Source organism: Phalacrocorax carbo, chromosome 1 (assembly GCF_963921805.1).
Source record: "Phalacrocorax carbo chromosome 1, bPhaCar2.1, whole genome shotgun sequence".
Classification (NCBI taxonomy): Eukaryota; Metazoa; Chordata; class Aves; order Suliformes; family Phalacrocoracidae; genus Phalacrocorax; species Phalacrocorax carbo.
The window spans coordinates 130,557,700-130,577,619 of NC_087513.1; the positions used below are offsets into that span (position 1 = coordinate 130,557,700).

Consider the following 19,920-nt stretch of genomic DNA (forward strand, 5'->3'; position numbering starts at 1 on the left):
ATAACCAGGGACGAGCACAGGATTTAAAGCAAAATAGACCTCATATAGGTGAAGTAAGTATCACAAATGTGATTCAAAAGGTCCCCCTGCAGAGACAGAGCAGGTTTTCTCACTGAAGCTTGGGATAAGATCTGCCATAGTTGTTTTCCATTTTCCAGCTGTGATGGCAATTCTTATCCACACTTTTCCCTTCTTCTGTCTTGGCTTACAAGGCTAGGAGAAATTTTTTCCTCGTTGTCTCTTCTTCAGACTTAGTGCATTTTCTTTCTTTTATTGTGGTGGTGTCGTGCTAAGGTTTTGCTGTTGGGTATTTTTTGTAAGAGTTTTAAACACCTGCCTTTCCCATATCACTTTTGTTGCAAAAGGAAAGGAGAAAAGCAAAGAAGAAGCTGCCATATCTGCTGTGTTACCCTTCTGTGTTCTGCTAGGGTCCCAAATATTTTCTGTAAACTGTCATACCAAAGCAAAAAATGGAGGAAAGTAAAGAATGGAGAAACTTCAGTTGCCTGGTCTGACAACATCTGTCTTCTGTGATGACTTTGGAGTGTGCTTCTTTCTTTATGCATGCATGCATTAAACGTCTCCCACCCCAATAAGTTTAACTGTACAAATCTCTGGAAAAAAAAAGTTTCAGTAAGTATATTATATTGAAGGGATTTCAGAGCTCAGAAAGTGAAATCCGGCTACCTTGTTTATTCATAGATGTATCCTTCCCTTGAGCTTCTCAGGTTTTGGCAGCAGAGCTTACCAAAGGAGTCCTAGGAAACAATTGTGTCTCACTTCATGCGGCAGGTGCGACATTAAAAATACACTGCTTTTCATGAAGATGGTCTTGAAGGTATAAATATATACTTGTATGTTAGTCAACCATTAGTTCTTCTTTCCGGAGTTTTAGATTCAGGCTTATGAAATCTCATGTTGTTAGGATACGTTTATACTTCAATTTGAGTCTAACAGCACTATAGTCACATCTTTGTCTGTACTGCACCGAAGATAATGAGAAGCTATTACTGGGATTCCTACATGCTACTACAATAATGCAAATATATTGTTGGGATTCCTAGATGTTGCTACAATAGAAATAAATGCTAAAAAAATGTTGTAAATTTATCTTTGGCTGACAGACTAGTTTGAAAATGTCGTTGGCCACTGAAGGGGATGTTTTTCCCAAGCTAGATTTCTCTGTTTTAAGGGAGAAGTTTTAAAAGCCAGAGAAATATTCCCAGGATAATTCACACACAGCTGACTGAATAATTGATCATGAATAATGTATTAAGATTTTGCCTCTCTCTTCATAGGGAGATTAGGATATTCTCAGATACATTCATTATTCAAACTAATACTGGGTTTTTTCATCCCCCCCCCCCCCCCCCCCGCTTTGGGCTCGATTCTGTCACCTTTACTCAAGTTAGGTAACATTTTCTGTGGGGAATCATGCTGATTTTAGTGGCAGTTCCTGCACAACACAGTACAGGACAGAGCATCTGGACACAAGTGAATAGGTTATAAACACTTGTGAATATTTGATGGTTGTACTTTGAAGATCCTCCTGTATAGGATTGCCATGCAAATCCTAGGAGGTGCTTTTGTTAGCTCTTGTAATTAACCATCACAACCCCAATTTATTAAACATACAATTCAAATTTTGATTGCAGCTGAGAGGCAAGCTAACATCTTGCTTTCCATCAGCAGTGGAGCTTAGCTTTGAACACTTTGCTGTTTACAGAAAGCTAACACAAAAGATCAAGAGTGAAGGCTAAAAGAAATGTGCTCGAGTGTGCAGTCATTCAGAATTTCTCGTTACCTGCATTGCTTCTGGAGGCTGCCCAAAGGCATTTTTTCAGCATTGAGAAAATGCATTAATTACTTCTGTGCCTTCCTGTTTCCTGTGACTGCAGCTCTTTCTGGCAAATATTTTTAACATAGATCTGGCCTCTGACTGGGAAAATGAAGTTTCCTTTTCAGCTTCCAGCAGCAGTGCCTAAAGGCAGAGCTATCAGTGTAGGTTGGGGCACACCTCCACTGCAGTATGACCTGCTGGATGCTCTGCGGCCACCAGTGCCACCCTGCTGTGCAGAAGAAACCTCAGCCTGGTGGCTCTGTAGGCTGGCATTTCCCCCTCCCTGGCTAGCTGTGCTCCCGGGTCGCCTCCTGTTCCTCCCACCCAGCTAAGGCTGCGGGAGAAATTTGGCCCGGTTCTGCCTCTCTAACCTTGGCGAGAGCTGGCGCAGCTGCCCGCTGATCTGAGTTCTCCAGTCACTCAGAGCAGCCTCAGGGAATTCATGTGTGAGCTGGGGCGACTTGTGCCATCCAGCGTTGGAAGGGGTGGTGGCTCCCTGCCTCCTCCCCAGCACCCGCTGCCTCCTCTGCAAGTCTCCAGTGAGGAATCGGAGTTATGAGGGCCTTTTCCTTGCTGGCAGACAGAGGTGAAGGGGGAATGAGAGACCCTTGAACACTTTGTTTTTGTTGACAGTTTTGTGTTCTACAGCTACCTGTGGTGGGCAGAACTGAATATTTTGCCTTTCCAAAAGAGAAGGGTGACTTTTCCCTGAAAATCGTAACATCTCTTCCAATGATTGGGTCAGAAAATGTTTCTTTCAACACTCTGCCAAGATTTCTCATTCTTCCTGTGTCAAAACCAAGAAATACCTCAAAGGGGAAGATTTTGGACTAAATATATTCAGTATTTTTACATAAAAATGCATGATTTTTTTATGTAAGAAGACTACCCGGTATTTTATACACCTAAATTTTCTCTATGTGGGGAAAATTAGGTACCTGAAAAGTTCTGCCAACATGAAGTATAAAACCTGTGACAAAGCCTTTGGAACAAAGTGCTGTGCCTCCAACATGGGGATCGCAGTCTTCTGTATGATGGACAAAGGGCACCTTATCAGTACACCTATTTGCAACAGATATGCTTGCAGTGTCTGCACTAGAAAGTCGTTGCCTGGTTCTATTAAAGTTCAAGCCAGCCTGGAGTTGGCAGGTTTAGAGTATTTTGAACCTGGTCCAGCACTTAATTTGATGGACAGGGTTGGAATAAGGCAGTTTAGTCTATGACAGTAAAACAAATACAAATAGTCTCCTGGCTCTCTGATGGTGTTTACAAGAGCGTTAAAATGATTTCCCTCTAATGATACACAGTTGCAGGGATTGCAGCACTATATCATGAGGGTAGTCTTGCTGCCACTGTCGTGTGGATCTAGAGAGATCCAAACCAAAATGCCAGTGGAGGAATTGGACAATGTACAATACCAGGAATGACAATCCAGCAAAATAGAGTCAAAGTGTTGCTGCTGTACTTTTAGAAAGAGATAGGATAATTGCAGGAAGTGTGTCTTCACATTGGCTTTGCCTGATGCTTTAGTGATGTATTTGTTATTATTTACCTGGTTTTAAATGAATGTCCTCTTTGCATGGTGTAAGGACCTTACTCCAAATTGGCTTCCTCACTTCTCGTATTAATTCATATCCTGACTTCTGTACAAAAGACCTCTTATAATGCACATTTAGGTTCGGGAGGATATTACAGAGCACTTGCAGATTTACTAATTTAGGCTGGATACTATAATTTATTTCTAAAGAAAGTCTGAAGCTTGCTTTTCTGTAACCACTACATTTTTCCTTAAATATAAGCCAATAAAACAGTGTTCAGGAAGTACTTTTACATACATACATTTTACATAAATACTGCCTTGGAGACCAGAGAATTTTATATTTACCCTCTGGGCCTTTTCTCTGCTGTAATGCAGGGTCTCCTGTGACAGCAGTGCCCTTTTTCCTTTCAGACACCAGCACTCATCTGGTTCAGTGGAAACACAGAACCCCCCAATTTCTTTTTGCTCAGGACAGAAGTTGTGTTAACCTTGCAAATGCAGTGAATGTCAAATTGGTAAAATGCTGACTTGCCTAGCATCTGTCTTTTCAGCCTATTTATGCCATAGCTGTATGTTAAAGAGCATCGTAAACCACTTATGATTTGACCCATTCTGTGCAAACGAAGCAAAATCTGCAGATAACACAAACCATAATTCCAGATGTCAGTAGGTTGCAGATCGGTCCCTTAGTATTTTTAATGGAAGATGAACAATAAAGACTCCTTTATCTCCTTAATAATCTACATATTATTCATATTAATAGAACTGGGCCCTGCAAACTCATAAATATCTGTAGATGTTGTGATACTTGCCTCACTGTGAGTGCTTTATGGGTTATAAATTACTTCAGATTATCATTAGACACAGGTTTCAGTGGAGCTGCACTGAAAAGCCCTCCCTCCCACCTAGTTTTTAAAGGCATCACAAGGCTATACTGGTGCTGAAAACTGGTTATCAATCACTTGTAAAACTGGAATTGATATGTGACTTGGAGGTTCAGATTTTGTGCTGTTTCCTGTTGTGCCTTGTGCAGGAATTGGCTGGTTTTCTTGTTTCAGATTTAGTGTGATTTTAGGGGTTTACTTTTCCCTGAAGGCTGATTTTTGAGAACCTTTGCAAACATGGTTGCTATGGAGGCTGTGGAGAGGAGGTATGGAGTCGGGGAGACATTTCAATTGCAGTTATTAGAGCTTGTTTGTGTACCTGATCCATTCACTTCCCCAAACAGCTGATTTGATCACTGATGCCCCTATGACAAACCTGCAAGGATTAAACTATCACGTTGTTAAAAATTGTTGTAAGTCTAAGGCATTCATAGGGCTTAGAAGAAGATAAAAGTCAGATTGGCCAGGAATAGGAGATTTCTAGAATTTAGGGTTCCCTTTGTCTTCAACTTCACTGCTTTTGGATTTTTAATGAGCAAGCTGAATGTAACTTTACTTAGGTTCATCACAAGGGGGAAAAACGCTGACAGGGATGATTAGTCATACAGTCCGTGGAGTTACAGAAAATTTGGCAATCAAGCAAATAGGAAAAAAAGAAAAGTAAGGTTTTAACAGATGAATTTCTCTTTGTACTAATTTAAAGCTTATTTACAGCGATATCACCCATCAAGAAACTATTTCTCCCACTGCTTTTCTCTTGGGCAGACTGCCACATGCCAGCACTTGGTGGCTTCACCGGGCTTTTCATGCTGTTCTAATCATTGTCCCCTATGCACAAGAGGAGGCAGCCAACTGCCCATGACGACACCTGCTTTTTGGGGCCAGCAGCAGAAATGAGAATTAACTCTGCAACAACTTGGATTTTGTTGTTTTGAAATCCCAACTTTGGATGCATCAATTAAATTTCCACTTGGAGAATAAAAAGGTCTGTTATTACCTAGGAGTGCAATTTTGGGTTCTGTGCTTTCTCATTGCTTGTAATTGTCAGGATTAAGAATGGTTCCCGGATTCCAGCTCCTCTGTCTGCTCCAGTTTGTTCCCAGGATTTACACTGCACTAGGCTGCTGCAGCTTGTATTGCCCTTGCTCTGTTCCCTCCCCGTACATTAACTGATCACCAGGATTAATGCATTCCTGAAAGGTAAGGAGCAGAAGCCTGTCTCCTTGACAGCAGGGGACAAACTCATAATAAATACATAAAAATAAACAGAAATAGTTACAGCCAGCAGCACATTGTGATGGCAGTAAAGAAGGGTTTGCTTGATGCTTTATGGAAATGAAAGCTCTATCTTCTGCCTTCACTGCCATCATAATGAGAACCCTGTTAATCTGCTCTCGGAACATGATCATCATTTCTATAAACATAAAATATGCTGCTTTAGCTCTAAGTCCCCTCCCCTAGTTTAGTGTCATTGAAGGTAATTGCAGTTAAAATAAGGGGCCGCCCAGGCAGTCACTGCAAGTGCAGATTCAGACAACAATAGAGCATAAGTTCAGCAGCTGGTATGATGCAGGGAGGAATACCATTTCCAACAACCTTTCTCCAGATCAGTTGCTCTTCCCCTGGCATCTAGCTGGTGATGGAAGCTACATCATAGGTGGCTGTCCAGCGTGGCAAATGATTTTGAATAGGTCCTGCTGGCCCTCCTATCCTATGGGACTTGACAGAGGTGACTGATCTGAAACTGGCAGAGGCTCAGTGCAGCAGTATAACATGGTACATGAATTATTGCAATATGGATTAAGTGCTATATACAGATATAAAATGACTGACTGTAATTGTTCAGCTAGGAATAAAATAACTAGAATGCTGTGTCCTAAGTTTCATCCTGTCTTAAATTATACATCCATATAGCACAGCAGCAAACCCAACAGAACGGTAATATTGTCCAATGGGCTATCCATCTCTGGGAACTTGCCAAACCTGATCATGGTAACGTCCAGCTGTCTTCTGTGCTAGATAAAATTATTTTCTCATCCCAGGTAAGCTCCTGAGGGACTACTGGGAGCTTCTGACTTCTGTGAAGCAGAACATTTAGAAACTGTGAATGAAAGCTTTATGCTTGTAGACATAGCAGCTAGCCTTGCTCTTAGTTTGTAAGTGTCAGACCCAGCGCTCAGCTTCCCCATGAGCTCTTCATACCTCTCTGATATCAGGGAATGAGAGTAAAGCTGGTGTAACTGGCTGCCTCCCAGTTTCTGCTCCACAGCAAAGTGGAACCCTGCTCACATAGGTCTGTAGGAGTAGTTCTTTGTCCCCATGAAAGCAAGCTAGTGTGAAGAACATAATGGAGAGAAAGGGGCTTCACTGGAATAATTTAGCTGTCCATGCCTGCTAGGCCAGCTTCTTAACCTCATAAGAAACTGGACAGCCTCTAGGATCTGACCACTTCTGGAACAAAAGCAGCTCACAGCCTGAAGGAGCCAAAGTGAGGAATAAACCCACTGTTTCTTGACTTTCACTACGCCTTCACCTACCCTGGGAACAGTAACAAATGGCAGCAGTTTTAATCACAGAATTAGCTTTTTATCTGTTTACAAATTGCCTTACAGATCATTTCAAACAAGATCCTTTGTTATTTTACACCTGTGGTCTGGGATGGAGCTGATGGTAGAGATCGCACTGAGTAACTGAACAATCTTTCCCTTTTACCATCTTATAGGTTTGCTCTGTGAACTGTTCTTTGTAGACAGAACATTAATTTAGAGAAGAGACTACAGGAATTTATTTTTCTCTGATGGTCCAGTTCCACTGTTAAATGGCCAATAATTTTTACTAAAGCCTTTGTTTAAGTAAAGAATAGATATTCAGACTACTTTTACCATAGTTCAGGCCTGACATTCATCCTAACTACCCTGCTACTTCAAAGACCTGCTTTCATGGTAAGCAATACAAAATAGGATAGGCTGGCCTGTGACTGTCTTCAGAGGATGGAGGTTAAGACAAGGTCATAGGTGTACAAGGGGAAATAGAATCTTGCCTTACTTTCTCTTTCTCCTGCTCTTTCAGGTTGCCAAATTTTTGGTCCTCATTTTTTTTGGTGTGTTGTCCCCCTGCCCCAATTGGTGGGCTTGCAATAAAGAAGCTTTGAGGCAGAGACACAAGCAGAAATTTTCCTGTGTGTCTTCTAAAACCAGTGCAGGAGCAAACCTCCTGAGGTGGGCTGTAATAACTTTCTGTGGAGAGCAAGGAAGACTTGGTAACTACCTGGTCCTTTCTCTGCTCCAGGAATAATGCAACTACATGCTGTCCCTTCCCTTGGGCAGATGGCGATTTGGATGATAATCTTGCAGTGAGTCCCTCCTGCTTAGCTTGTTCACACTGTAACTGGGAAGTATTTTCTATGTGCTTGCACTGCACTGATTTCTAAAGCTATGGAAAGAAGGGCTGTCTCGAGGTGAGCCATTCAGATTTCATCTAAAAACTTAAAAATAGCACTGTGAGGATAAACCTGGAATAGCTCTCTCTGTCTACTGTGTACTTTGCTTAGCATTTCCTTTCACCCCGCAGCCCAGCCCATCACTCCCATGTGGTGTTACCATCGCCATAACATATGTTAGTTACTGGACCAGTGCCATTGGTTTCCAGTGAAGCAGCACATAGATTTTGCATATAGCCCTTCTGATAAAATTCTGCATGGGTTCTTTGTTGTGACTCAGTAAATTGAGTCCTTCTTGTAGGAGAAAGATGAAAGAGTGCATGAGATAAATGACTAAAATAGCTAAATCTTGTGATGTTCTGCAGGTACATTGATTAAAAGTACTTCAGACTTGGTGCTTTTGTTGTATGTGAGCCAAAATGTCAGGTACAAATCTTTATCACTGGGTAGATTTTATAAGGTCACCGGCCATCTGAACACCAGGCCCCCAAAATTAGCGTGTTAAAAATCTACCATTAATTCTTTCCATACCCCTTTTAATTTTCATTTTACTCCTGGCCCTATACAGTGAGTTCATGCAAAGTGACAAACTGGGACCTTAAAAATGCACCTTTTCTCTGGCATTTCTTGAACACGTCAAGTTTCATGAACTTGCCAAGAGTCATGATCAAAAAGTTTTAAAAAATCCTCAAAGTTCCGAGGGTCCTTTGTGTTCTTCAGAATTAAGCTATGACAGGTATTTCTGCAAGTGGACAGCGCCTACTGTAATTTCACTGAACTAAGAGAAAACTTTGGGCTCTTATTTTTTGCCCTGTTGCATTTTTTTTAATCCTGTGAAGAAACAACAGCCAGTAGTAAAACACAAGAGAGGACAGGCAGTCTTATGTTCTGGAAAGATAATAGTGACAACAGTAAAGAAAGCTCCCCTTTCTGGCACAGTAACTTGAATGTTTGAAAAGAACGGGTTGTACCTGCCCCCAAGCTCAGTGAAAGACTTCACTTTCTCAGGGGTACTTATTGAACTGTAGATTCAGCTCTCACGTTGTATATGAGAGAGGTGAAATTATTACGCAAAAGAGTGAGGGAAAAGGAATTACTGATACTTTACCAGCGCACATGCAACACACAGCATACATCTTTCTCATTCATGAGAGAGCCTTTAGTCCTGCTGAAATGAAGGAAAAATATAAGAACTTGCCTTGCAGGTTAGTGTGCAGGGGGTCTGAAGATTTAATAGACTCTGAAAAATACTACCTGTGGCATATCTTGACACAGAAACCCTGGAGCAAGAGCACAGCACATGTGCTGAGTTCCCTATTCTTCAGCTGATGGCTTTGATGTTTTATGACAGTTTTTAACACCGATGAGGCAAAACAACCTCAGAATGTGCAAAACCATAGCAACTGCTGCAGAAGGATATATCTGGAGACAAACTGTCCTCATCTCTTCTAATTTTACTGCATTTTTTCCCCTCTAAGCAAAAGATGGCTGTCCCCCCGTGAGTGGGTTTTGTGTTGGGGTAGGATTGGTTTGGAGTTTCAGAAGAGACTTGAGCCCAGCGATATGCAGGAGCCCACATGATGAAACCTGAAGTGATTTTGCTGGGATAAGGAAGTGCCACCCAGTGTCTGTTGATCATTTACTGGATTAAAATGTCTGTGGGGGACAAACTACTATTGCCCAGACTCTGCCGGGGACTCCCCAGTACTGTTGACAGAAGCACACGCAATAGCAATGCCTGCTTCTGGACGCCCGGTGCTGGGCTGGTGGCCTATGGGGGGGCTACGCTGTTTTGTCTCTCTGCAACAAAAGCTGGAGCCAGACCTACGGGGTCTTTCTGATCAAAATTTTCTTGGAAACTGGCGTGTTTCCGTGGAAACTTTTGGTTTAGCAAAGCTGGCCTTTCTGAGGGAGAAAAAGATCTGCTCTGACATCTCCCAGCTGCTTTAGTTGTAACTGGTGCAAGTGATGGTTTGTAAGTCACTATTGTCAGAAGGTCTTGATATATTAGATTCAATAAAATCACATGCATTTCTTGCTTACCAACGCCTTCAAAATATATAGTCATGCCTAATTGTTGCTTTTTGAAGTAGAAAATATACAAAATGCCTTCAAACTTCTCCTTGATTAGAAAAAGATAATTCCAGTGTTTTAAAAAAATTCATTGTAACAAATATATGATCAGAAATTGTTAAATTAATTTTCACTTTTATTAATTTTCACTATTTTAGTTTACAGCCTGAGCACTACAGGATTTGGGAAATAAGGCAGTCCCACAAGGATCCAGACTGAGACACACACCCTTTTCGCCGCAAACAATCTGTGAATGAGAAGACTTTAGTCAAAAACAGCCTGGACCCGCACAAAAGGGGCAAGCACCAGGTGTGCGCTGGCAAGCCCAGCTAGCTGCACGGTTACTTTAATACAGAACCTGTGTCAAATTCCTGGAACTGATCAGTTGTTAACTCCAGGGAAAATAGTTGTGTAGCTGAAGGGAGTGGAGGCAAGTTTTGAGCGGCATCTTAATTTCTCCTGCGATCTTTCCCAGACACCGGTGTGCCTTTATGCTGTGGACAGGAGAACTGTGGCTGAATTAGTCAGTACAACGACACTGCTTTCTGTCATCTGAAAGCCTTTCTTATCAAAGAAAATCCCTACAGAAAGTGAGGCTGTGTTATCCATTTGTCCCTGTAAAACCTTCTCATGATTTTTCCACCTGCTTCGCAGGGTCCCAGATAGCAAAGCTGGATACAGGGGTCTCTCCCAGCTCCCCGTGCAGCACGGGCACAGGGGCTGGCAGTGCCTACCCGAATCACAATTACTCTTTTTGAAACAGTCCCCGGCTTAATAAATGAGCGGGGTTTATTGTGCCCAAAACTGGGAATAATCTGCCCAAAGACAACACCCCCCCAGCCCCTCATAGAAAAGCTGCTTGTTGAATTTCCACACACAGAGACACACACCCCGCCACCCCCGCCGGCCCCGGGAGCTGCAAGCACCGCCACCCCCGCGGACCCCTCACACCCCTCCTCCCCGCCGCGTCCCCACCGCCGCTCCAGCCCCGGGGTCCCGCCACGGCTGCGGGAACGGTAGCGGGGCGGGCCGAGCTGCCGCCCGCCGGGGAAGGCCGCGGCTGAGGAGACACCTGGGTTTCCCTGGCAACAGGTAGGCGCCCGCCGCGGCGGCCGGGGCAGCCGGGGTTTCCCCGTTACGCGCCCTGCCGCGCCGCTGGCGGGCCCTGGCGCCGCCTCGCCGGCCGGGGGCGACCGGGCAGGGTCAGGCAGGGGGCCGGCCGCCACCCCCGCAGCCCCCGGGCCAGTCCCGCCGCCCACTCTCAGAAGGGAGCTGGGGTCCAGGCTAGGAGCCGCCCCCGCCCGCAGCGGGAAGGTAAGGGGGCGCTGCCGGTGCGGGGGCAGGGGTTGGAGGGGACCTGGGACAGCTCTCGGGGTCAGGTGCAGGGGCTGACCCGGGGCCATGGCATGCCTCACCCAGAGCCCAAGGACTCGCGGTTAGGGTGCAGCTCCTCAGCCCGGAGAAGGGCCCCGTTTCCCTGGGGTCGGGGCTCACTGGCTTCCCCCTGCTTGGCTCCGCCACCCCGCTTGGCTTCGTCACCCCGCTTAGCTTCGCTGCCACAGGCCTCCTTGTGCCTGGGCGGCTTTTTCCAGCAGGCGTGTGTGCCCGCTGCCCCCACCGCCACCCAGCCACCCGACCCTGCGCGTGCCCCCGGAGCCCGCTTGGCTTTTGCGTGGGCCTGGGCTCAGCGAGGCGGCATCTCCCCTTTGCCTGTATCAGCTGGCAAAGGGTTGTCTGCTTCCCACTTAATTTCCTTGTGGTTACATTTATCCTCAGTGAAGGTTGGCAGGTCAGCGGCCTCACTGGTGCCCTTTCTCCTGCCTGTCAACACGGGAGTGCTCGGCACCCCGGCTGCCGGGGTGCCCGGTCCGTGCACTCCATCTTAGCACCTGCCAGGCTGTCTGTCTGGTGGCCCAGGCATGTATATATGGATGCCTGCCGGTTAATCTCGGCTTCTGCTGGGCACAGACGCATCAGGTTGGGCACAGGTTTGCTGTAATGAGGCTATGTGGCTCCTGGACGGGAGCTGGCTCCTGTGTGGGCGGTGAGCTCATGTCTGTCTGCGCGTGCCCCTGTAGACAGACGTGCCCGCCGTCCAAAGCTCTGTTCCCTCGGCGGGTTGCGGGTCCCCTACCAGAGGGGATGCCTTGGTCACATCCCGGGATGCACGGCAGGAAACAGCCTCTCAGTGCCAGGCATCACCTCCAATATTCGCTGCTGGGTGAGGTCAGACAGAGATGGGCAGTACTGTAAGGCTTGCCATGTTGTGGCCAAGTAACTCCTTTCCTACCACTTTATTTTCTTCTTTCCCTGAATCTCAAGCCTAAAGCACAGGGAAGGGTAAAAGAGAACAATGGATGTCCTGGTACATATCCTTAAAGCAAACCTTTACAAAAACAAACAAACAAAATATTTTTTACAAAAATGTAAAAAATAATCTTTAAGAAAAGTTCTTTAAAAAAATTATCCCCCCTTAAAATTTGCCTGTTTGTTTTGTAACAGTAATGCTTCAGTAGTGCTTGCTCCTGAAGTGAAATAGTCTTCCCATAAAACTTATCAAGAAAACGGGGCTGACTGGTGACCTCAGGCACTAATACAGCAATAGCAAATAGGCCACAGCATCACAAAGATACAAATTGACCTTGAATGTCAATTAACAGAAGGCTTTATCCACAATTTTTTATTGCACACAAGATCTCTGGACTCTGCTGCGTCCCTGTGTTTCCTTTGTGTAATGTTTGCAGAAGAAGAAAAGGAGCACAAGGCTCCCTTTATTTTACTAAAACCAGGAGTTGTTTATAATTCTGTGGCCAGTGTGATATTTCCTGATAATGTAAAAGCTCAATTCAAAAAGGAAATAATCTGTTACCTTGCATTGTTCCCCCAAATAACTTAGAGGAAGATAACTTGAGAAAAACATTTCTATCACACCCTCTGATTCATTAAGTGTAGTTGTTACGTTTCCAAAAATAGATGGTCCCCTAGCGTTCCTGAAATCTGCAACATGGAGGTCAGTTCTGTGTCACGTGTGGCTTTTTCTGCCACAGCCGTTCTGCCTTAAAATTGTCATGGACTTCTGCTCTGTTTCTTTAATTTACTCATAATTTTGCATTGTCCTACAAAGCAGATGCAAGCTTGTAATCAGAAAGTAGCCAACAGTAGTTGTTTGATGCCAGAAAAACAAAAAACATTCAGAGGTTTGAAATAAGGGAAATTATCACTTTTATGGCTTCTGGCAAAACACTGTGACTAACTTATTTAAGAAACGTATCTACTCAATAATGAAAAATGAACCAATATCTCTTTAAACTCTTCACAGGATAGCTTCTTTGTCTTATTTTTCAATAACTTCTAATGTTTTGGCTTTCACAGCATTACTGATGCTAAATCAGCTTGCTGACTGTGGGGTTGTCTTTGCAAAGAGAGTGGCCAGGAATTGTGCAAAGCCCGAGAGGAGCATGCTGGGGTGGGAGCTGGGAGATCTGGGCCATTCCAGAAGGAGCAGAATGCTTTTCCTTGTACTTAGCCTCAGGCATAGACATGGCTTACTCCTTCCCTCAGTCAAAAAAGGGAACTTCAGAGGCTTAAACATACACTTGGACGGCTGCTAATGAGACTCTTCTGTCTCTTCATACATTTAAAAATCTACATGCCGTATTTCAGTCTTGGGCCTTCTGAGCATTTGTGTCTAATTAGGCTGGAGGGCCTCCAGTTTGAGATTACCTATGCTGCTTGGTGCCCAATTTCTTTAGATGACTTTGGCAATAAAGCAGATTATCGTGGGTTTGCGTGCAACCAAATTAGGGACAGATGTAAGCATTCTTGTAAGCCCTATTCCCGCTTTCTTAGCACTGATTGAATTCCACCATCATCTGGTTCTTTCTACGTGAAATGATAGGTGTGTTGATTATAGCATATTTGTAACTAGGGGTACTCGGTAAGATGCAAGGCTTTTAAATACTTCGTCTTCTCTTGCCATTTTTTTTTTTTCCCAAAGGAGAAACAATACTGCTTCAAGAAAAGCTTCCCTGTTCCAGATTCAAATAATAAAAAAGCGGAAAGGATGGCGAGCTGAGCTATACATAGCACAGCAACAAATGTTTCGGGTTTGTTTATGTTTTCATAACAGCTTAGAATAGAATGAAGAAAACACAATACATAACACATGAGTTGGCATTTAGCACTATGAAGTAATATTCCATTGGTTAGGCCTCCTGTTTACTACCACTTCAGAAAAAAAAGTCCCTGTGCATTATTGGAGGAATACAGAAAGACTGCTATGGCTGTCTCCTCAGCCATCACTGAATAAATAAACCAGATCTTAATTCTTCAGATTGTTGTCCACTTTATGAGCGCTATGTACACTTTTAGGATGTTATCCCTGGTTTTGTCAAGCCAAAGCTTGAAGCGAAATCCCAATTCCAGTGAACTAAATGACAAAATTTACTGAACAATAGTTTCATCTTGGATGTCAGGAGAACTGGACACATATTCAATGGCAGACACCACCTTAAATGAACCATAAAAATATTTGGAAATACGTGTGAAATTGTGATTTGTGAAATGCTAGGTGGCAGGGATGAAACCCAAATATTAAAGTACTCTTCTAAATGAATAAACCGGTTTTTCAGAATGATAGCAAGTATCTACAAATCTTCTGGTACTTGGCATTGTGCGGTCTTACATAACTGAATATATTTTTAATGTGCTTAACTTCAGACACTGCTAGGTGAATATTTTAGATTAATAACTACAAAGATAGCACACTCCAGAAAGCGTCAGATTCTTCACAGTTATAATTTTGGAATATTAGACTTACAGCTCAGAAATACAGTGTTTGAGTGTTTGAAAACAAAATTCTTCATGACCTCATTAGGAAGACCTAAGAATACCTGTCTCCTGACATCCAAACTCCTGTTTAAATATAAATCTTAGGGATCCTTACCTCAGGTGCCCCTGTGACAGCTCTATGGAAATGTTCTGATGTCGAGATGGTGAGGAACAGTGCATCACGAAAAGTGAGTGTCTTCTGCCTGTCAGGCTCCCAGATTTTTGCCTGCGATTGTGCAGTTGGTAGGGTCAATTTTATTCCTTTAAAGAAAAAACGTTTACAGGTGAAACACCGATACCTAATTCGTAGATTTAAATTGTATGACATTAATTAAGCAGTTCCACAGTTTAGAATGCTCTAAAAAAATCAACACCTCGTGTTTACAGGGCTTGGAGCCGCAGTAAACTCATTATTCCTGGCATTGCATATGTTATGAAAAAGAAAAAAGGCTGCCCAAATGTCAAATAGTGACAACTGTGTATATGCAACAGAAATAACACGCAGCCACCCTTTTAAAGGCAATTTCTATATTAAAGGAATTTCCTAACTTTCTGAAGTGCTGAGACAGCTGGGGTAGGCAATCGCATCTGAAATGTGTCTGCTTTCATCTCTGGAGTACAGAGGAGTAAGTAGCAAGGGGACATTGCCTGGTGACAAGAGCAGCCAGAGAGGCTTGGTCCTGAATGCTCAGAAGTGGGCACATCTGTCCTGCTGAAGTTCCTGTGCCCTCTTCCCTGCCTTCCCAAACCATCGTGAGGGATAGCCTTGCAATACCTTTGAAATCTGTGCCTAAACTTTGTGGTGTGAGCTTCTTTCTGTTTAGGAATACAATAGGGCACTTTGATGTATCGTATGGTCATTCATTTTCACAGAAAACAAAGTGACTGCTCCATAATAGAATGTGCCTTCAGAAGAAGCTGAGCGACTTTTCATGGGAAAAATAATGCTTTAAACCCCCTTTTTCATCCTGTAACATTCCAGAGATCAATGTAAACCTGAAAGTGTGAACCTTGAAAAGGAAACTGTTTGATGCTCCACCATGAAGGAGGAAATGCAGGTGTTCTTGTGTCAGAGAGCAAACTTAGGAGATCTCAGAAACTACAAACCTGAGTCCACCTGGTCTTCACCAAAATAGTTTTATAGTGAAGGGCTTCAGAAATGTCTTTTAGCTAAATCAGATGTGGTTTTCCCAGTGTTTCAAAAGTAAAGGAGAGGATAAATGCTTCAATAAGTTAGGAAGGCAGTAGCCTTATTTACCAAAAAGATAAGAGGAACCCAGAAGACAGAATTATCAAAATTTTGCAGAGAGAAAAGCTTATCATAGAATCAGAGAATGTCCTGATTGGAAGGGACCTGCAAAGATCATCGAGTCCAACTCCTGTCCCTGCACGGGACAACCCCAAAAGACACACCTTGTCTCTGAGGGCGTTGTCCAAGTGCTTCTTGAATATCGTCAGGCTTGGTGCTGTGACTGCCTCCTTGGGGAGCCTGTTCCAGTGCTCCACCACCCTCTGGGTGAAGAACCTTTTCCTAATATCCAACCTAAACCTCCCCTGGCACATCTTCCTGCTATTCTCTCGGGTCCTGTCATTGGTTGCCAGAGAGACGAGATCAGCGCCTTCCCCTTGTGAGGAAGCTGTAGACCACGATGAGGTCTCCCCTCAGTCTCCTCCAGCCTGAACAAACCAAGTGACTTGAGCCACTCCTCATACAGTTTCCCCTCTAAACCCTTCACCAACTTCATGGCCCTCCTCTGGACACTCTCTAGTAGCTTTGTATCCTTAATGTACTGTGGTGCCCAAAACTGCACACAGCACTCGAGGTGAGGCCACACCAGCGCATGGTAGAGTGGGACAATCACCTCCCTCGACTGGCTAACAATACAATATGGTAGGATGAAGCAGTGTGTTAGCAACTTTGTCTTTTGTTTCAGAACACTAACCTGAACTCTGAAAAAGCATTTGGGGAGGAAATATTCTTAGACACCCAGTCTGGACTTTGTGTGATGTTACAAATGAAATACAAGTGGCATTTTGGGTTTCTTTTTGGTTTGTATAAAATTGGAGTGGGGCTGTGTAGCTTGGACAGTTCTACCTTTTTTCAGCACTTTCTGAAGTCATTGTGGCTGCAGCTTGGCTGTTATGTTCCTCCTTTAATTGGAAGCTGGCCAAGGGGATGGTTGGCAAGCCTGTTTTTTGGAAGTCTGGACATTATCTTACTGCTTTGGGGCCTCTGCAGTATTAATAAACCACAAATAAACTTCCTGGCGTTTCTTTAATGACAATATGGTTAAAGAACAATCAGTTTAAGCCTTCAGAGAATAGCTATTGCAGAAGAACAGAAAACACAGTTCACCGACATCTAGCAAATGACTCTTTGCTAAAGCAGAAAAGGCTTATTGGATCTTTGCATGGCAGAAAGAATAGTCATGGGACATAGTATAAATAATAAACTACCACTGATACATATAGCCCTTCCGGTCTACAGTCTTGCGCGTACTGGTTAAGACTCTCTTTTCCTCACTTGATCTGCGTATGATATTAATTGAATTTTGTGTCCCGATCTTGAATTTATGTTTTGGGGTCTTCTCTTGAAAATGCCATTCAAGTTGCTATCTAGTGTGTAACTCAGATGGCCAGAGCCAAGATAATATGCCTAGAAATAGCAGGGATCTACTTAACTTTCCTTGGATGGGGGGCCGTGGGCAGGATTGCTGTGCTGTGTATGTGGAGGACTATTAAAAAGCATCTTCTGTAGAAACCCGGCGTGTAGGGATACTGCAGGACGAGCCAGGAGTCCATTTGGTCTGTGCTGCCGCTTCTTGAGGAGCTGAGTGGTGTGACCAGCAGAAGGCCCCCACCTGTGCCATTAGCCTTTCCTCAGCAGCATCTTTCAGGTGACTTTCAACAGCAGTGAAGGGGACTCTGGGGGATGCATGTAAGGATTTTCCTTGATGGTATAGTTCCGTATTGAGTGTCATGGTAGCTGTAGTCAGCAATACCACAGCTTTTCCTTGCCTACAGTATATCCCTGTGTGACATACAAATCACTAATGAGTAGCTAATTAGGCATAAGTGATCATGATTTTATTCTGTTTTTCTGTAATAAATATATTCCAAGTCCCTAGTCTCACTGGTTTATGTAGATGACCAATTTTGTAGTGCTGAAAAAATGTTTCAAGACAAAAAAATAGTGAAACATTTTCTTTCTGTCTGAGAATGTTAAACCTGATGACCAAAAAGACAAAGAAAACTCAAAAATGAATAATTATTACTATGGAAATCCCCAAGTGAGAAGGTAGGGGTGTGAAGGTTTTATAAAATAAAAGTTAAGGACTTTTAGTTAAGGACTTAAGGATAAAGGCACACAAAAAGCTCAACGGCAAATAGAGTTATGGATGAAATATCTCTTTCTTGCTTTTTTTAAAATTTATTTTTAAGAAGCATAGTAAGAACAAAAGAGGTCTGAACAAAAGAATGGGCCATTGCTGTGTGAAAAATGTCCATTAGAATTAGAACAAAGTATTCATTGAATTATTTCTTCACATGTCAGTGAAGGACAGGCTGCTGCACCTCTGCTGGTGGTGATCATGAAGTATTTAACACCCTCCTCCACCTGTGCTGTGCTGCTGTGCTACTGTGTGAACTACTGTTGTGCTACTGTGTGAACTGTTACTATTAGGCTTATTTAAACATCTGGACCTGACAACTAATACCCAGAAGTTCTTAAGGAATTCACTGGAGAGTTCTGTGGGTTATGAAGCTTGAATTTTTCAGTATGCTTTGGAACATGGAGAAATTACATACTTGGGAATTTGTCACCAATGCTTTAAAAAGGAATCTTCTGGATAATTGAAAGCCTATCGATTTGGCTCTGGACCTGGAAAAATTAAAAGAAATTGTCCTACTGGGCTACATTTAGACTTCCTATCATTCTTTCAGACTAGTCACCCGTGATTTTTGGAAAATAGATTTTATCAACCTGGGTCTTTATTCCTTTCTTTATTCTTTTATTTGAGAGATAACAAATACAGTTTGATCAATGCCATTGTGAAGTAATATATAATACATTTCTGTGAGGCATGTTTTTTTGATGAAGTAACTAGACTGAAATCAATGCGATGCTTCTTAAATGGACTAAAAGCTGGAAGACAGGCTATGAAACATGACTGTAGATGGGGAATCCTCACTAAGTATGTGCCTCTCTGTTGGATCCTCTAAGAACTTGTTATGATCAGTAACTATTTAGCACTTTCATGGATGACCTAGATGGTAACAATATCAGTTTTCCACAGGACTAAGGGAAAGTTAAGAAAGAGGATAGCTATCTGATGCAAAGAGATGTCAGTGTTAGTAAAGCGGGTGCAAGCTGTAGTGTATCATGAAGGTTTCAGTGAGTTAGTGTGGCTCTTGGATGCTTGCTTGGCAGTACTGAATAAGGATGGGAAAAGGCATTTTTCAGTGTAGCCAGCAAAGGTGTAACAAAATACGGTGTCTGGAAAGTGAAACTGGACCCAAGCAAGGTTTGCCTTTGTAACAGTCAGGTAGACTGACCATTGGAATATCAATATCAGTACCAACATTATTTAAAATGAAAGTCTAGTTAGAAAAGCATGTGATTCCACAGTGTCTTGTGTTTTTCAGATCTGAACTCTAAGAGGGCTTCTGTCACGTAAGAAACATTACCTAAATTCAATCTTTTTGTGCTTAATACAGACATTTCCAATAGAAGCATGAGTGTCTCTCTGCAAGGGCTTAATTGTTCAGAGAACTTTGAAGCTGTATTCAGGTTTCTGGGCATGGATGAAACTTAATTTAGCCTCTTGCTCTGCTCAGAATTTGTATGAAAGAATTGGCTTTGTGTTAAAGTTTTTATTGTCAGGAATGGAAGCAGGGAAAGTCCTACATATATTTTAGAACCTGGCAGATGTCTGTATATTGCACTCCTCTCTCCTAAATTACCAGGACAGAGAGAATGGGAATTTGACTTACATATTCCTTCTGCTCTCTGAAACAGGTGGTTTTGGCCTGTAACTAGAACAGCTGAACATAGCACTCAACTCAGGCAACTTTTCTGAACTGGATAAAAGCAGTAAGGGGCTAGGATGAAATTCTTGCTTTGAGCTGGATGGAATTCTGGACTTCTCTTGACGGAGGTTTCACCAAAACCCATGACTGTGTTTATATTGTTGCCCCTTGAGAGAATTTTGTGGCTCTCTGCAGGGCAGTGATTGCTTGAGATTATACTGAAATTTCTTAGTGTTGAAGTGGTGTGTGACATAAAGCAGAAGCAACTTCAGTATTACACCTTAGA

General features: G+C 43.1%; 1 long non-coding RNA gene across 1 annotated transcript in view; it reads left to right on the plus strand.

The window, feature by feature from the left end:
• The first annotated feature begins 10,903 nt into the window (after positions 1-10,903).
• LOC135317790 (uncharacterized) overlaps positions 10,904-19,920 on the plus strand; it is a 190,601-nt gene continuing 181,584 nt past the window's right edge. The window contains exon 1 of the long non-coding RNA XR_010376452.1: positions 10,904-11,090. This is a non-coding gene — a long non-coding RNA (uncharacterized LOC135317790). The remainder of the gene's footprint in view (positions 11,091-19,920) is intronic.